Source organism: Crinia signifera, chromosome 12, assembly GCF_055691185.1.
Source record: "Crinia signifera chromosome 12, ASM5569118v1, whole genome shotgun sequence".
NCBI lineage: Eukaryota > Metazoa > Chordata > Amphibia > Anura > Myobatrachidae > Crinia > Crinia signifera.
In genome coordinates, this window is record NC_139228.1 from 66867528 (window position 1) to 66887050 (window position 19523).

Here is a 19523-nt window from a genome sequence, read left to right on the forward strand (position 1 = left end):
GTCAATTTTGTGCTCACGTTCCAGATAAATTAGCAGTGTGCGGCAGGCAACCGCTTCAGCTGCCAATACAAACAAGCCCCAGGGCAGCACACATTTATGTAGATGGCAATTCCTTTGCATAAGTGGCATTTGCCGAGATTACAGACAGGAAGGTTCTGCTATGACTGACATGACTGACATGACCAGAATATGAATGAAGAAATTAAAAAAAGGGGGGCTGCGGTTCCCATCGGCTGATTTTGGGTGGCTACTGCCAACGAGAGACGTAATTAGGTCACTAAAAAAAGCTGCAAAGATTTGGTTTTAGCTATGGACCATTCTCCACCCCTGTAAGTACTATCCCAATAAAATAATAACATGACACATGAAGGTATTATATCTGTACTGTATCGCCTGCTATTGTAGTGTAGTCAGAATCGCACAGTGTATTGTAGTGTAGTCTATGGCATAGCACACATTGTATAGCTCAAATCACACCTAGTACACATCTCGCAGTGTGTGGGCACACAAAGCATGACCATGACTTGGACCAATCAAAATATTATAATATGTGAACTTAATAAGGGGTCTATGTACTAAGCCTTGGAGAGAGATAAAGTGGAGGAAGATAAGGTAGCAGCCAACAGCCTCTAACTGTCACATTACAGGCTGTGGGCCAGATGTATTCAGCCTTAAAAAGAGATAAACGCAAGAGTGATAAAGAGTGATAAATGTTCAGCCAATTAGCTGTCAATTTTCACTTTTCAAACCAGAATATAACATGGCAGTTAGGAGTTACCTTTTCGCCATACACTTTAACTCTCTCCAAGTACGTAGACCGCTATAGAGAAGCATCAACATGGGATCAGAACATGAAAGTTATTTTTTTTTTTATTTTTTTTTTTTTTTTTTTTTTTAACACCCAGACAGAAGACGGCCAATGCATAAATACCCAGACAGAAGATGGCCAATGCATAAAGACCCAGACAGAAGACGGCCAATGCATAAATACCCAGACAAAAGACGGCCAATGCATAAATACCCAGACAGAAGACGGCCAATGCATAAATACCCAGACAGAAGACGGCCAATGCATAAATACCCAGACAGAAGACGGCCAATGCATAAATACCCAGACAGAAGACAGCCAATGCATAAATACCCAGACAGAAGACGGCCAATGCATAAATACCCAGACAGAAGACGGCCAATGCATAAAGACCCAGACAGAAGACGGCCAATTCATAAATACCCAGACAGAAGACGGCCAATGCATAAATACCCAGACAGAAGATGGCCAATGCATAAAGACCCAGACAGAAGATGGCCAATGCATAAAGACCCAGACAGAAGACGGCCAATGCATAAAGACCCAGACAGAAGACGGCCAATGCATAAATACCCAGACAGAAGACGGCCAATGCATAAATACCCAGACAGAAGACGGCCAATGCATAAATACCCAGACAGAAGACAGCCAATGCATAAATACCCAGACAGAAGACGGCCAATGCATAAATACCCAGACAGAAGACGGCCAATGCATAAAGACCCAGACAGAAGACGGCCAATTCATAAATACCCAGACAGAAGACGGCCAATGCATAAATACCCAGACAGAAGATGGCCAATGCATAAAGACCCAGACAGAAGATGGCCAATGCATAAAGACCCAGACAGAAGACGGCCAATGCATAAAGACCCAGACAGAAGACGGCCAATGCATAAATACCCAGACAGAAGACGGCCAATGCATAAATACCCAGACAGAAGACGGCCAATGCATAAATACCCAGACAGAAGACGGCCAATGCATAAATACCCAGACAGAAGACGGCCAATGCATAAATACCCAGACAGAAGACGGCCAATGCATAAAGACCCAGACAGAAGATGGCCAATGCATAAATACCCAGACAGAAGACGGCCAATGCATAAAGACCCAGACAGAAGACGGCCAATGCATAAAGACCCAGACAGAAGACGGCCAATGCATAAAGACCCAGACAGAAGACGGCCAATGCATAAAGACCCAGACAGAAGACGGCCAATGCATAAATACCCAGACAGAAGATGGCCAATGCATAAAGACCCAGACAGAAGATGGCCAATGCATAAAGACCCAGACAGAAGATGGCCAATGCATAAATACCCAGACAGAAGATGGCAAATGCATAAAGACCCAGATAGATGAACAATGCATAAAGACCCAGACAGACGGCCAATGCGTAAAGACCCAGACAGACGGCCAATGCGTAAAGACCCAGACAGACGGCCAATGCGTAAAGACCCAGACAGACGGCCAATGCGTAAAGACCCAGACAGACGGCCAATGCGTAAAGACCCAGACAGACGGCCAATGCGTAAAGACCCAGACAAATGGCCAATGCATAAACACCTAGACAGACGGCCAATGCATAAACACCCAGATAAGCACCCGGTTCCCAGTTAAAGCATAAACACCTAGATAGAAACCCAGTTCAGCAGCAAAAACTTGTGTCTATCTGGGTGTCTATGCTTCAGCTGCCGAACCGGGTGTGCATGCTTCAGCTGCCCAACCGGGTGTCTATCTGGGTATTTATGCATTAGCTGCCAAACCGAGTGTCTATCTGGGTGTTTACGCTTCAGCTGCCAAACCGGGTGTCTATCTGGGTGTTTACGCTTTAGCTGTATATCTGGTGTATACTTTAGCCTAGACAGCACAAACATCAGACATATTAGCTGCAGACTGCCAGGGATGTGTAAGGCCCATTCCGCCTCTAAGTACTAAATGAACTCTTGTGTTTAAGGCTAAATTATCTAAAGCATTTTCCCAACAAAGAACTGTATAATAAGTGATTTACCCCCCTTGGCAGCAATACCCAAACAAAATAAACAGCTGTGAATGAATGCTAATAGCGCCGAATTAACTGCGTTCTCTTGAATATTTAAACACCCTTAAGAATATGAATTGTGGATTGGGAAAAAAAAAAAAGAATGAAATAAATAAATAAGTAGCTCCAGTATTTGCATATTTATAGTCAATTGTGGCAACCTGCGCAGCTCTAGGAAGCCGCCATCCTCAGCAATTAGCCGGCGTTCTAAGCGCTTAATAGAACCCAAAAAGCCAAAACACTAATCAGGCATTAGCCGGAAAGTAAACATCATTACAGTTATTTTCACATCTCTTTCAGGCTAAACAACCAGCAGATTATTTCCCCGGCAGCAAATAGATCTTAGAAGTATCTCGTATTGGACCAGTTGCCAACATCTGGTGCCAGTGGTTCTGCCGTCTACACATTGTGAGAACTCTTGGCGAGCGCCAAGCTGGGATTCCCCAAACCCATCATTTAGAATGCTACTCATAGTGTTCATTCTAGCACCCACTATCTTTGAAAACCCATGCAGTTCCTCTTCCCTGCCTGGGGTGTCGCTGTCTGCTGTAGTGCTTCTAGCACAGTGTGGTCTGTATATCAGCACTGATATGCAAACCAGACTTGTGCTAGAAACACCACAGTAGACAGTGACACCCCAGGCAGGGCAGAGGAACTGCATGGGTTTTCAAAGATAGCGGGTGCTAGAATGAACACTACTACTGCCCACTTAAGAGGATGTCTAAACCGGCTGTCAATGCTGGAACTGAAAGTAAGGTCCCAGCAATTGCAGAACACCAACAGCAGTGATGTGTCGCCCAATGGGACTTACTTCTGATCGTGACAGGGCAGCAGAAGTTTAAATTAGGCACACCTATAAGCCAATCAGGGCTTGCAAACCAACCGGCACCCAATCACAGGGGAACCCTCTGCCGGCAATAGGCCACAACTGTTCCTAGTATCGTGGATGCTACCTACATTCACAGATAATTATTTGCGGCTAACCCCTGAAAACAGGTGTTTTAGGGGAAATATCAACAAATATTTTTTTGACATCGGGGCCCCTGAATCTCTGCTTTCCTCTTTATTTACATTCTTCATTTAATTTACAAATATATAACGAAAAATGCATCACAAACACATTATCCACCAAATCTTTAAAGCGGTAACCAAATACACAAAACATTCATTATTTCCGACACCCATTACCCGTTACGGAGCGGGTTATAAAAGGCACATAACCGTACAACTGAATTCTGGAAACTGCACATTAAACAATAAAATGACATTTAAGACATGCAACATATTTATAGTAAAATGCCTAAAGCATAGAGAAGACAAAACGGAGAAGGCAGCACAATGCCGCTCTAATGAGCCAATGTCATCGACGTGGCGTAATTACTAAGTAGGGACTGACACATGTAACCGGCGTCGTCATGAATAAGACGTGCGATAATAAACAGCAATTATCAGGAGGCTGCTCTGCGGGCGATATTGTGCAGCACTCGCGCCTTGCTCGGGTTATACGGGATAAAGAACGCAGCGCGACTTCTGCCGTTACGTTTGGAGACACTGGAATATTTAGAAATAATCAGGATTAGTCTATTTCTCAGTGCAAAGGTCTTTAAATAGCCCAACGCCGTCAGCAGACGGCAACGGTCTACATTTTGTCTTTGGGTTGACATGGATATTTTTAGCCCTCCCCCCAATTAATGTCATTTATTTTACACTAAGAAAAGTTGTATATTATAAAGGACTCCTATATACTGTATTTAAGGAGTCTAGTAACAAAAGTAGACACAAGCGTTAGACGGGAATCTAATTGACAATCAGAAGGTCGACACAAGTGGTTTCTTTTTTGCTTTAGACTAATTTGGTTCACACTTTGCCATCCAAGTGGGCAGTTAGATGATCATAGTGTATGGAGCCATGCGAGGGGACATAGTTCAACATGGTAACCAAATAAGTGTACAATCTCAACATAGGGACCATAAAAAAAAACGTGAAAAACTTGTAACCTAGTAACTCGATAACGCCCCCGTTGATCTAAGACTTGCGTCTAACTTTCATTACTGCCGATGTAGATGCTCTCGAAATTCTTTAGGCGTCTAACTAGACGCGTTCGACCAAGAGTGGTGCGGGAATTGCGATAAGATTGCGCTTAGCGATCCATACGCAATTCTCTCGCAATTTAGCAAGGGGCGTTTTCTCTTACCCTCTGGGCGGCGGCTTTCTCCTCACAGTCTAATACAAATTCTCTTAGCGGTCAAGTTTGAATGAGGCACAAGATACGTGATAACTGTAGGGTAGGGGTACTCAACATTCACTGCAAGGGATGCTGGGATATGTAGTGTTCTAGAGCAGCTGGAAGGCCACATGTTGAACACTCCCGCTGTAGGACTAGTGGTCTCAAATGGGGTACACACTGCAGCTACAGGCAATCGGAATGAATTAAGGGAAGATTTTATTGAGCCTGATTGCCCATACATACACACTAGAAAGGTTTATTAAAAGGATAGGAAATTGCTGTTCCTGTCGACACGTGCATTAAAATAGCCATGAGCATGCTGGGGACTATAGGGCACCTGTGAAAAAGATAATTTAACCATTTATTTTCCTGTTCTTACCCACACCCACCGCTGAGGTGTGGGAACAGCGCCGAATAGATGTGTCCCGAACACCGGTCCATTTCCAAACCAGTTACATTCACTGGGGCGGATTTCATGAGAAAACCATTAAACAGCAAGTATGTATTACTGCTACTGCCGGAACGTTACGGTATAGAACCTTTGGCCCTCCGGCCGTTGTTGAACTACACATCCCAGAATGCCCTGCAACAGTTTAAGCATGACCAAATAGCAAAACTGTAGCAGGGCATGCTGGGATATGTAGTTCAACAACAGCTGGAGGGCCGAAGGTTCCCCGACCCCCGGTATAGATGATAGACAAAGTCTAGGTTGACAGTCACTTTGTCGACACCTAAGAATGGTCCACATACCCTAGGTCATCATTGACAGAAAGTCGACACGGTTTAGGTTGACATGAGTTTTTCACGTGTTTTTTTGTCTATGTCGACATGGATAACGTGTAAGTACCACATGTCCTTATACTCTCACTCTATGCCCCACTTGGACAGTAAAGTAAAGTAAAGGGTTTTTTTTAAACTCCCGAGGACAATATTCATGTCGACCTTAAGCTTTTGTTGACTTTCTGTCATTGTTGACCTATGGTATGTCGTCCATTCTTAGGTGCCGACTATTGGTGGTCGACTTAGACATTGTCAAAGCAGGAACAAGGCCACACAAGCACAGCTGGGAGGTCCCAGCACACTGCCCCCAGAGCAAGGACAGCACCATGGACACTCCATTGTCAACCTGGGCCATAGCTGCTGTCTACAGGGACAAAACAAGGCATCGTATCGCTTAGCAACAGAGCAATGCTCGTGAGCCGTAAGAAAAGCATTTACCTGCTACAAACATTACACACCCAGCCCGCAGCACTCAGACCTAGACTCAGGCAGGCGGACCGGTACTTAATAGGATTGCACACTGTTTAATTATAGGCAAGCCAGCTAAGCCCTTCCATTGACACAGCTCAGTATAATGTGCGCTACAAGTTAACCAAAGATAAACAACAACCTTTCATTGCAACAACAGGAGCGTCAGAGCGAATCTGTAAAGAATTAGGGCAGATCCACATTAAACACCTCTCATTTCCAGTATTCCTTCATTGTACACCGTGAACACACAAGTCCCTCCGGCCGTATTGTCCATAAAGGGCTTTCCCTCATCAGAGGACTCATTTATTGCCCGCTGTGCGGCCTACTGCAACTTTTACGACACATTGGGCCTGATTCGGATGTTAGCAAAGCATGAAAAAGCTCACAACTGGACAAAACCACGTAGCAGTGCAGGTGGGGCTTTGATGTGCAGCCTGTATTTACCCTGCACAGAAAAAATATAACCCACCCAAATATAAATACATCAGACCTAGCGGCACTGCAACATGGTTTTGCCCATTTAGCTGCTTTATAAGGCCTAATATTATGAATACTTATTTATATTGTGCCAGCAGACGCCATAGCGCTTAATAATAGCATTTACCCCCTTCTGTGTCCCCAATAGCTTTCCAGAGACTTTTGGGTGCAATGGGGCCAATTCAACTGTTTTGGGTGCCCGCAGCACCCATATAAAGAGGACAGGGCAGAACGTTCGAGCCGCAGTCTCACACCCAAAATGCAGCGGATTACACAGATTCGGTATGAAATCCCGACAGGGTCAAAATCCCGACAAGGTCAAAATACCGACATATAGAATGTACAGGTGAAACAGTCAACATGACTTTCGGTCGACATGGGTTTTTCACCGTTTTTTTACTCGGATGTCGACACAGTGGACAAATGTTGACAATAGTATAGAATCACTGTTAGATAGAAAATGTTTGTCGACAGGAAAACCATGTCATCATTATGTCCAGGTCTGCATGATGATCACTTCGACAGGATATAGTGAAGCTGGAGAACTACATGAAAATGTAATTGCTGTGGTTAAGAGAGGGGAATTTACTAAGATTCAATGGGATTTCAAATGGGATGTTGCTATAGGCAACCAATCAGAAACAACTTATTATTTATTTAGCACCTTCTAGAAGAGAATAGATAGGTGCTAAATAAATAAGAAGTATTGGTACTCTTTACCTAGCACGGCGCCCACGATCTTGTAAATCGACGCGATGTCCACGATTTCCCATTGAAAACCATGTTAAACATGGACATCGCGTCGGTCGCGTCGCGGCCGGCCATAAATGTGCACACGATGGCCGCGACGCGATGCCCACGATTTGCCATAGGAATCAATGTTAAAAGGCCCGATGGACACGATTTTCATGTTAAATGGCTGAATGGACCCGATTTTAGCATAGGAAACAATGTTAAATGGGCCTTAGAGCCTAAATACTTACCCTGAACTCTGAAATGGCCACCCCAATTGTTTACGCCACCCCACGATCAACGTCAACCCGAAGCGTGGCGAGCGCAGCGAGCCCGCGAGGGTCGGCGGTACGCGTCCTCCGACCTTTTCATGCCCTACTATCCACGTCGGCGTGGAGTTGAGAATAGAATAGTGTGGCGAGCGCAGCGAGCCACCGAGCCCGAAGCGTGGCGAGCGCAGCGAGCCCCGCGAGGGGACGCGGATACCTTCACAGTTGCGACGCGGACACCTGTGAAGCCCGCGAGGGGACGCGTTTACCTGTGAAGGTATCCGCGTCCGCTCGCCACGCTTCGGGCTCGGTGGCTCGCTGCGCTCGCCACACTATTCTATTCTCAACTCCACGCCGACGTGGATAGTAGGGCATGAAAAGGTCGGAGGACGCGTACTGCTGCGCTCGCCACGCTTCGGGTTGACGTTGATCGTGGGGTGGCGGTAACAATTGGGGGGGCCATTTCCCAGTCAAGGTTGCCTATTTGGCCTCTGTGGCCCATTTAACATTGTTTCCTATGGCCACATCGGGTCCATTGAGGCATTTAACAGTAAAATCGCGTCGGTCGGGCCATTTAACATTGATTGCTATGGGAAATCGGGTGCATCGCGTCGCGGGCATCGCGGGTACATTTATGGCCGGCCGCGACGCGACCGACGCGATTTCCATGTTTAACATGGGTTTCAATGGGAAATCGCGGGCATCGCGTCGCGGCCAGACATAAATGTACCCGCGATGGACGCCGTGATAGGTAAAGAGTACCGAAGTATTTATTTAGCACTTATCTAGGTTGCCTATAGCAACTTCTGGGTTGCTATAGGCAACCTAGACAAGTGCTAAATAGCATCCCATGTGAAACAGAACAATTCCGTGTAGTGTGTATATGACTGAGAGCAATGTGTACACTCAGAGGAGGTAAGTGGGTCAATATTTGCAGGTTATGTATCATAGAGAGCGTTTTATTATGACCACCAGGGCCGCAGTGGGGAAATATTTCCTTATAGCCTTCATCTAATATAAACGGAAAATAACTAAACGTATAACAAACAGCTTATGTTCTACAAAGAAACATTTCAGAACGACAGAAGGATCCACTCGCTACCAGGAGTTTGGTGGTGTGACAAAGGGTAGAAGATAACCTCAATCCACTTTCTAGGCCCCTGAGACACTGACAGGACAGCTGGGGCACCTGAGCTATTGTCACACAAGCATCACTACAGACTTCATGCACAGCCTAGGCAACCAGACACACAAACCAAACCTTGTGCAGACACCTCCTCCTGGGGAAGACTGATTCTCCCCGGGCAGGGTGCTGTCAGCAAGCACATGATAAACCCATGATGCAAGTTCTAACCCATCTATACCAGCAGCAATAGCCCTGCACCGCCCCCAGTACTGTGGTATAAAGGTTCCCCAATTATAGCTGCACCCGGGGTACCACTTACTAATGGCACAAGTCACGGTGTGATTATTCCTCACCAGCTAATGTGACACCGCATTATGGTCATCACATAGGAAACCAATGACAGAATGGGACTGTGGTGGCACTGGGCAGTAGTGCTAAGGATTGGCTGGGCTAGGGGGGATGGGCAAGGGGGGGGGGGGGCATCTTATGTGGACAAGAGGCATCAAACTGGTTTAAAAGTATAATTAGTCTGGAATAATGGAAGCCAGTATCTGACACTAGGAAGCCCCCATGGCACTGACTCTCCCCCTCGCTGTGATCACTCAGCTGGTACAGCGAACATGCATTTACAATGTAGTACCAAGAGGGTGGCACTGTGTCAAGTTCAGTGCCAAGGGGATGGCATTGTAACAAGTTTACTTGCATTGTCTGTGCAATTAACCCAATCAGCACCATCCTCTGCATTTAACCCTTTCAGTGCCACCCCCTATGCATTTAACCCATTCAGTGCCGTCCTGTGTGCATTTAACCCATTCAGTGCCGTCCTGTGTGCATTTAACCCATTCAGTGCCGTCCTGTGTGCATTTAACCCATTCAGGGACGCCCCTGAGCCTTTAACCCATTCAGGGACGCCCCTGAGCCTTTAACCCATTCAGGGACGCTCCTTGTGCATCGCACCTTAACCCATTCAGTGCCCAGTGCAGTAAACTACCCTATTACCAATTCTGTGATGACCACTTTGCCTTTCAGCAGCTGAATGCCCCCCATTGTGCATGTGACAAGTTCAGTACCCGCCACCAGACACCAAGCCTGTGCCCAGCTCCCTGTGATGTGGACATGGAGGCCCCCTCCTTCCCTGCCCCGGATGCTAGGACCGTTACTCACCCCGATAGTCACAGTGTCTGGGGATGTCTCATGCTGGGGGTCCCGGGGTGCTGGGTGTACAATGGCTGCTGGAAAAGCCGGATCCCCGAGTCTCTTCTCCCAGCTCCCCCGGCCTCACTGATCTCTTACTGGGAGGTTTGAATGGTCTGTAGTGGTGGGAGGAGGAGGAGGAGGAGGGATGACGCCTATATCCGTCATATGCTCACAGCGGCCGTGTCCCGGACGCGCCCTCTGGTGGCAAGTACCGGTAACAGCAGCAGCCTTCAGTCCTGCTAACGGTTCTTGTCGTGTCTCACCACACCAGCTGTGTGATAACGACAAGGGTGCCACTGCCGTGCCAGGTACCCATAAGTGGCACAGAGGGTATCTAGCTTAAGCCTGCTACCCATAAGGTTTACTGAGTTATTTACTGTAAGAGGATATTTGGACAATATGGGGGGGGGGTGGTGATGTGATATATATATATATATATATATATATATATATATACACACTATTGTAGAATGGCGTTTGTTTTATACAGTTATGGGGTCTCCCAATTGGCCCTTGTTGCGTATTTCTATTGTTTCATAGGACAAATAAAACCTAGAATAATCAAGGTCATAATAATGAGACCTTATAAGCATAGCTCCCTACTATTCTGCAGGATACTCACTGAAATAACAGCAATCTCCCTCATGTCACCTAGCTTACATTACACTGTTACATTTTTGGGAAAAAAGGAATGAGACACACACAGATACATTTACATTGAATCATCAGCACCATTCCCAGCACTTTACCAAGTATAGGTGCTCTTACTAACTGCTTTGGGGTCATCTACATTTTTTTACAAGTCATTTTAAAAGATTACCCTCAGATGTAGCAGTACACACCCACGCTTCTAGGTGCCTCGTTCACAATCTCTTTTCATAATATCTCCATGTATGGAACTCAATGGGGCGCTGTGCAAAATTTTACTATCAACTATAATCTTCCTGAAACTAGTTTTCAAAAGTTAGGCAAGTATGCTTATAAGGCTATAGTAGGTTTAGATCTGGGGTAGCCAACCCTAGTCCTCGAGAGCTACCAACAGTGCATGTTTTGCAGGTCTCCTCACAGAATCACAAGTGAGCTAATTAGCTCCATCTGTGTATCTTTTAAAATGTGTCAGTGATTAATGAGTGCAGCTGTGCAGCAGCTAGGTTGTCTGGAAAATGTGCACTGTTGGTAGCTCTCGAGGGCTAGGGTTGGCTACCACTGGTCTAGATCAAATGTGTAGGGGATCCCACCCTGCTGGGTTCCTATGTTCAAATATTGTTCGCCTTTTAGTAAGACAGGTAATACTTGCCTACCATCCCCGAATGGCCGGGAGGCTCCTGTAAATCTGGTCCCCCCTTCGACTAGGCCGATGTCACAAAGCCCCAATCCATACAAACTGTGCGATTTGTGTCATTTTAGTCCTGCCTCCTCCCCACGGACCCGCGGATTCCAGAGTTTGTTTCAGCGGCTCTGGGGTTGTGGGGGCTTAGGAGCATGCGGCAGACTTGCCCTCCTTCCTGAGGGTCGGGGACCCGGTTTTTGGGCACCTCCCGCCATTCCGAGAGAGTAGGCAAGTATGTTCATATGGGCTGAGGCCCCTCCCCGCACTAGGTAGTTGTCGCTGCAGATGCTGCAGGTTGTCACTTGTCAGACGGTCTCACATTGTCACGATACGCCTGTTGATATGGAGGCGGGGGGTTAGTATTTACCATCTGCGCAATAATATACTTGCTAGAATCAGTCCTTACCATCTGTCTGAGCTTTATCTAGTATTATTTATGGAAGAAAGGAGTTTAACGTGTGAAATAGTGGTGTGTGTTATATTCAGAATTACAGATCATAGGGGCAGATGTACTAAGCCTGGCGAAGAGATAAAGGGCGGGATGTACTAACGGGAAAATGCGGTAAAACACCCGTTTTACCGCATTTTCCTATGTATCAATACCCGTCCGCAGCGTTTTCGCTAGGCAGGGTATTGCCACCCTCTGGGTGGCGATACCCTATAGAAGCCTATGGGCTTCTTTCGCCGCCCGCCGTCCGACATCCGCGCGCCCACCCCCTCCCGTCCTCCTGTGATCATCTCCTCCCCCTGGTGTCACAGCCGGCAGGACATCCGGCTTCAGGGGGGAGGAGGAGACACAGGGGGACGCTGGCAGCCGCCGGGAGGTGACGGAGACCCCCGCAGCCAACATCTAAGGTATCGCGGGGGTCTCCGTTAACGCAGCCCGATGCTGGCCGCATATGTTAGTACATATGCGGTAGCATCGCGGCGGCTGCCGTGCGAAGGGCGGAGGTGTATGTTGATACATCCCGCCCAAAGTGGAAGGGGATAATGCACCAGCCAATCAGCTATGTTCAGAAAATGGCAGTTAGGAGTCTACTGTCTGGTGCGTTATAGCAAGATAATGGGGGGAGATTGTATAAGAATCTCCGCCCCCCTTCGCCTCTCTTCGCAATTATAATTATCGCATATGCTCTAACATATGCGATAATTATAGCAAAGGACAGCTCTTGCTTTAAGACCTGTCCTTTGCGGTGAGAGTCGCCGGGTCCCAGCAGGTCCCGTCGGCTCCCCCCTCCCTCCCACACCCGGCGCTGCTGCTGCTGCTGCGCCGGGCTCTCCCCCTCCCTGCACCTGGAAGAGGATCAGTGCAGGGAGGAGGTCACAGGTCCGGGCAGCACAGCTCTGTGCTGCCCGGACACAGGTGAGGGGGCGGGGCGGCGGGGGTCCGTGCGGGCGGCGGGGGGTCGTTGCGGGGCGGCAGTGGGATGCGGTAGAAGCCCATTGGCTTCTATGGGGCATTTTTCTGACGATGCCCCCCGCCGCGGTAACCCGGTGGGGGATGCTTACAGCATCCCAAAATGTGGTAAAAACCCAGATTATGGGGTTTTTACCGCATTTTTAGTTTAGAGTATCTCCCCCAATGCCCACTAAGCCAGCTTGTGTCACCTCTGCACCAGGCCTAACACCTCTTACTAATTTGTGGGAACGTTGGTTAAAGTGGCAAAATGGCAACATCCGGCGTGGGCCGCTAACAGGTGCACTACACAGCAGGTGATGCCAGTCAGGACCATTTCATGCTGGACCCCATTGTCTGCAGCGTTCAGTCAGTGATGGATTTCCCAGGCACACTGACAGACAGCTAGCATGCCTGCTAAAATCAAGGTCAGCGGCAGATTACAGACACACGATGGCTTCTCCCAGAGCATCATTACCTCAGGATTTATCCTGCTTCACAAATCTGCTCCTTACACAATGTCCGCTCTGGCAACAAGGACGCAGCTTTTGTAGATTGATCCTAACAAAGGAATCCCTGTAATAAACATTCCGGCGTCCAAAGCGCCCATTTCCCTTCCCATTAAAGATCTTGATTTATTTTCCAAGGAATTCTGGCTAAGGATATAGATCTGTTTTCCAGGGGTCTACTTACTAATCCAGAGATAACATACCAGCCAATCAGATTCAAAGTGCCACATACAGTGATAGGCAGTTTTTGAAAAATGTCAGGAGCTGATTGGTTGGTATGTTATCTCTCTACAAGAGTACTTCCCCACCATTCAGCCTCCACCCGCCAGAGTCGGTTGTGTCTGGACCCCATTAACGCGGCCACCGGTTACCTGCTCGTTGTCTGGGGTTTGCCCCTCCCTCCGACATTTGTTCCGCCTTCCACCACTGCTGCTACTGGGGTCTTATCCACTCTTAACAGCAATGAAAATGTCCCTCCCAAAATGGCTGTAGCCGATACTAGCTCACTAAGCAGAGCCGTACCTAGACATTTTGGTGCCGTGTACCAAAGCAGACTATTGGTGCCTTCCTCCCAATAATTCAAATAGGGACAAAGCCAAAGGTGTTGCCTAGTAGGGGGAGTGGCGTGGCCACACAATAGTACCCCTCAAATCAAATTGTTCAACACTGTAGTCTAACCGTTTTCACATAATACCACACAGTAGGACCGCTTATTCAAGTAACGCAACACAGTAGTACCCCTTATACATGTTACACCACACAGTAGAGCCCCTTATAGCACAATAGACCACAAAATAGTAATGCCCCTCATACAAATTAGACCACACAATAGTAATGCCCCTCATACACATAATACCACGCAGTAGTAGTGCCCATTATAGCTAGTAGTAGCAGCAGCAGCAGCAGCTCTTCACACTTATAAACCTCACCCACTCCTCTCCTTCTGCAATCCTATTCCAGCCAACAGATGCATTCCCCTTATTTGTCTACGGGGGATGCAATGCTGCCAGATTTGCTAATATCCAGGCAGAAAAGCATTCTCCATATTGGCCCCTGCAACTTCTGCACTCTTCAGATAACAGTGGCGCATTGCAGCCTATGTGCTACAGATTCTGGGATGTAGATTCGGCCGGTGTCCCTGTGACATATTCATCTGATGTGACTGCATTCTTCAATGTGATCTTGGGCACTAATATCAGACTCAGGTTGTATGCAATGCGAACAATGATAACTGGGCCCTTTAGTCTGTAGTCTTGTCTGGGTCAGCTCTCTGCTGCCACCGTCTGGTCACCTGCTATCACATAACATTTACAAATAAATCACAGAACGCAGCTCAGGAAACTGGAGATTGCAAGGTGATACGATCAGTGGTGTAGCTAGGTGCCACGGCGCCCGGAGCAAGGGCATGTTTCGCGCCCCCCAATTTGTAGTAGGTGAGGCTCCTGCGCAGTGAAAAGTGGGCATGGCCCAACATTATACCACACACCGTAATGCTCATTAAACATTTTAGCAAACTTTGTAATACCAATTACACATAAAGCCACAGCCATAACGCCAATTACACATAAGGCCACACATGATGCCCATGGCATACTATAGAACACACCGTAATGCTCACCACATACTAACACACCATAATGCCCATCGCATACTAACACACTGCAATGCCCATTGCATACTATTTAACAAACCGTAATGCCCATTACAAATGTAACACATAAGTGCCACTTACCTTCATGCTCGATGCCAGGGGCTTCATGCTCAATGCCAAGGGGGACTGAAATTGCTCGTTGCCAAGGGGGACTGAAATTGCTCGCAGGGAGGGTAGCTGTGAGTAATTGATAGTGGAGGGGAGGATGGGAGTGATAGTGCAGAGCAAGGAGGGTGGGAGTGATAGTGCAGAGCAGGGAGGGAGGGTGGGAGTGATAGTGCAGAGCAGGGTGGGTGGGTGGGTGGGTGGGATAGTGCAGAGCAGGGTGGGTGGGTGGGATAGTGCAGAGAAGGGTGGGTGGGTGGGTGGGATAGTGCAGAGAAGGGTGGGTGGGTGGGATAGTGCAGGGTTATTATTATTATTATAATTTTATTTATAAGGCGCCACAAGTGTTTCGCAGCGCCGTACAAAGGAACAATACAGGGAAACAAAACTTGGCATAACATTGAATAAATAACAAAAATATAGTACAAATAAAGAGCGCCACAGATCAATACACATTACAGCTTGGATATAAGTAGTGAGGACTCAATCAACATACATGATATATGATATATGATGGAGAGGAGTATGCAGACGAAGATGGTCACTGAGTGTTGGAGTAAAGGAGAGCTGTGAGTGAAATGTGAAGAGAAGTGGGCTTTGACAACAGGAGGGAAGAGGGCCCTACTCGGAGGAGCTTACAATCTAGTAGGAAGGGGAGACAGACAGATTACAAGAGGTGCAAGCGAGGGGGTGGTGGTTAGATAGCAGGATATAAACAGGAAACAGGCAAGTAGTCGGAGAACCAGCTGGTTTATGCAGTGAAAGGGTACGCTTTGATGAATAGGTGAGTTTTCAGTGCCCGTTTGAAGCTTTGCAAGGTTGGGGAGAGTCTAATGGAGCGAGGGAGTGCGTTCCACTGAAGGGGTGCAGCACGGGCAAAGTCCTGTACTCTAGCATGGGAAGCAGTGATCAGGGTGGAGGAGAGACGACAGTCATCAGCTGACCGTAGAGGGCGGGAGGGTGTATGAATGGAAATGAGGTTAGAGATATATGGAGCAATGGAATTAGAGATGGCCCTGTATGTGAGTGTGAGGTGTTTAAAGAGGATTCTGTAGGGGAATGGAAGCCAGTGCAGATTTTGTTGAAGGGGAGTAGCAGAATTAGAGCGGCGGGAGAGGAAGATAAGCCTGGCTGCAGCATTGAGGACAGATTGGAGAGGAGCTAGTTGGGATTGAGCAAGGCCGGTGAGAAGAGCATTACAGTAGTCAAGCCGTGAGATGACCAATGAGTGGATGATCAGCTTAGTTGCACTCTGTGAGAGAAAGGGCCTGATGCGAGCAATGTTGCGTAACTGGAACCGGCAAGAATGGGCCAGCGTTTGGATGTGGGGTGCAAAGGAGAGGGAGGAGTCAAGAGTGACACCCAGGCAGCGGAGTTGGGGAACAGGGGAGATGATGGTGTTGTTAACAGTGATAGAGATATTAGTAGGGGGCATAGCTCTGGGTGGGGGAAAGATAATAAGTTCGGTTTTGTCCATATTCAGCTTCAGAAATCGCTCAGACATCCAGGTAGAGATGGCAGCGAGGCAGTTGGAAACTTGAGAGAAAACAGTGGGGGACAGATCAGGAGAGGAGAGGTAGATTTGGGTGTCATCTGCATAGAGGTGATATTGGAAGCCAAAGGAGTTAATGAGTGCACCCAGAGAGGAGGTGTACAGAGAGAACAGAAGGGGGCCAAGGACGGAACCCTGAGGGACCCCGACAGGAAGGATAGAAGGTGGTGAGGTAGAGCCAGAGGCAGAGACTGAGAAGGAACGGTTGAATAGGTAAGAGGAAAACCAGTTGAAGACTGTGCCAGAGAGGCCAATGTTTTGGAGTGTGTGGAGGAGGAGAGGGTGATCCACAGTGTCAAAGGCAGCAGATAGGTCCAAAAGGATAAGCAGGGAGAAGTGACCCTTGGATTTGGCTGACAGCAGGTCATTGGTGACTTTCACTAGGGCAGTCTCAGTGGAATGAAGTGGGCGAAAGCCAGATTGAAGGGGATCTAGGATGGAGTGGTCAGACAGGTAGCTGGTGAGACGCCTGTAAACCAGCCGTTCTAGTATTTTAGAGGCAAATGGGAGAAGAGAGATAGGGCGGTAGCTTGTGGGAGATAAAGGGTCCAGGTTAGGTTTTTTAAGAATAGGGGAGACCAGAGCGTGTTTGAAGGGTGAGGGAAAGATGCCAGTAGAAAGAGATAGGTTAAAGAGGTGAGCAAGGTGGGAGCAGCCAGTGGGGGAGAGGGAACTGAGGAGACGGGAGGGGAGAGGGTCCAAGGGACAGGTAGAGGGGGGAGAGGATGAGATGAGGGAGTGGACTTCCTCAGCTGTAGTAGGGCAGAAGGATGACAGAGTGGGGTAGTTGGTAGGGGAGGATGATTGGGGTGGGTGGGCAGCAGAGGGGGTATGGAAGGAGATATCATGTCGGATTACCTCAATTTTAGAGAGGAAGAAGGAGGCAAAGTCAGTGGCGGGTCATAGTGCAAAGCAGGGTGGGTGGGATAGTGCAAAGCAGGGTGGGATAGTGCAGAGCAGGGTGGGAGGGATAGTGCAGAGCAGGGTGGGTGGGATAGTGCAGAGCAGGGTGGGTGGGATAGTGCAGAGCAGTGGGATAGTGCAGAGCAGGGTGGGTGGGATAGTGCAGAGCATTGAGATAGTGCAGAGCAGGGTGAGTGCAGAGCAGGGTGGGTGGGTGGGTTGGTGGGTTAGTGCAGGGTGGGTGGGTGTCTGAGATAGTGCAGGGTGGGTGGGTGTCTGGGATAGTGCAGAGCAGGGAGTAGTGTGGAGTCCCCCCAGCTGTCAGGGTACAGTGTGCGCCCCCACCCCACCCACAGACGGCAAAGCAGCGGTGCAATCCGCCTGCCCGCTCCCGAGTCCCGGCTACCCGCTGTGTTCGGCGAGATGTGCAAGTGCACGGTGCTGCTATTTAAATGTCACATCTCCCGCTGGACCGCGCTAGCCAATAGGCGCTCGCGGTCCAGCAGCCACCAGTTGTTTGGCTGCTGGACCGAAAGCGCCTATTGGCTAGCGCGGTCCAGCGGGAGATGTGACTTTTAAATAGCAGCGCCACCGTGCACATCTCACCGAACACGGCGAGGGAGCTTGCAGGAGAGCCGGCGGGGGAGCTGGAGGGGAGGGGGAGACTTGAGCGGGCGGGATAGAAGTGGCAGTACTTCAGCGGGCGAGATGGCGGTGCCGGCACAGCTCCGGCGCCAAGATAGCTTCCTGCGCCTGGAGCTTGTGCTCCACCGGCACCGCCCTCGCTACGCCTCTGGATACGATCATTAGCTTAGGTCAACACATGAAGTAGGTCAACATGGCTAAGGTCAATAAGGTTGGCAGAGTAAACATCAGGTCGACAATGGGAAGGTCGACATGAGTATTTCACATTTTTTGTCTCGAATGTCGATATAGTCGACATGGACACTGCCAAAGTGTACTGCAAGGCATAGTTGCCTACCTTTTAGATTTCCTCTCTGGGAGAAGCCGTAAAAGACATGGTGGGAGAGGCTGATGTCATGATGAAGCCCCCCCCCCCATTCCACAAAAATGCTGTGATTCGCAGGTCCGTGAAGAGGGGGCAGGGCTTAAATGAAGCAAAATGCCACCATTTTTGTCATTTTAGCCCCGCCCCTCCTCCGTACAGCGCGAATTCCAGCATTTGTAGTTGCGGGGAACGGGGGTGCCTGGGCTCTGTGAAAATTGAGGGAGACTGCCCACCATCCGGGAGGGGGACCCGATTTTTGTGAGACTCCCGGCCATTCCGGGAGGGTAGGCAAGCCTGCTGCAAGGTGCGGAGAGGATGGCCATTTGCAAGGACCGAGGTGAGGGGGGAGAGGAGATGTCTACTGAGAGGTGCAGTGGAGGGGGCAGCGATGAAAGTGGCGATACCGATGCTGAGAGGTGCGGAGAGGAGATGGGATGTCTTACTGCTAGGTGTGGGGGGTGTCTTGGGAGAGGAGAAAGCAGCAGACTGTAACCGAGTCTAATGGGTGTTCCGGTGCACCTTGGTTCGCCTATGACAATATATTTTGGGAAGTTTTGCAAGTATTGATAATAACATTGCTGTTGCAGTATGGGGTTTCTTGTATATATAACTATATATATGTACTGTGACATTTTTTTTTCTTCTCTCTTAGCACAGTATACAAGATGAATGTGATGTGTATGCAATAAATCCTAAATGCAATTTGACATTGTGTGAATTCATCCCTAAGCATATAAATATGTTTTTGGTGTATTAAATGTTATTTTATTGTGAACACTGGACTCATACCTCCCAACATGACTTATTCCAGGAGTAGAGGGGGAGGGGCTAAAATGATGAGATTTGCATCATTTGGGCCCGTCCCCTTCCTGAAGAGCTGCAAATACCAGTACTTCACCAGTAGAGGAGGGGGCTGGAAGGGGGGGGGGGGGGTGAG

General features: G+C 48.4%; 1 protein-coding gene across 5 annotated transcripts in view; it reads right to left on the reverse strand.

Annotated features, from left to right (window-relative positions):
- NIN (ninein) overlaps positions 1 to 10338 on the reverse strand; it is a 101387-nt gene extending 91049 nt beyond the window's left edge. For all 5 annotated transcript variants that reach the window (XM_083166210.1, XM_083166209.1, XM_083166213.1 and 2 more), the window contains exon 1: positions 10099 to 10338. The gene's annotated coding sequence lies outside the window, so the exon portion shown is untranslated. The remainder of the gene's footprint in view (positions 1 to 10098) is intronic.
- Positions 10339 to 19523: the final 9185 nt, after the last annotated feature.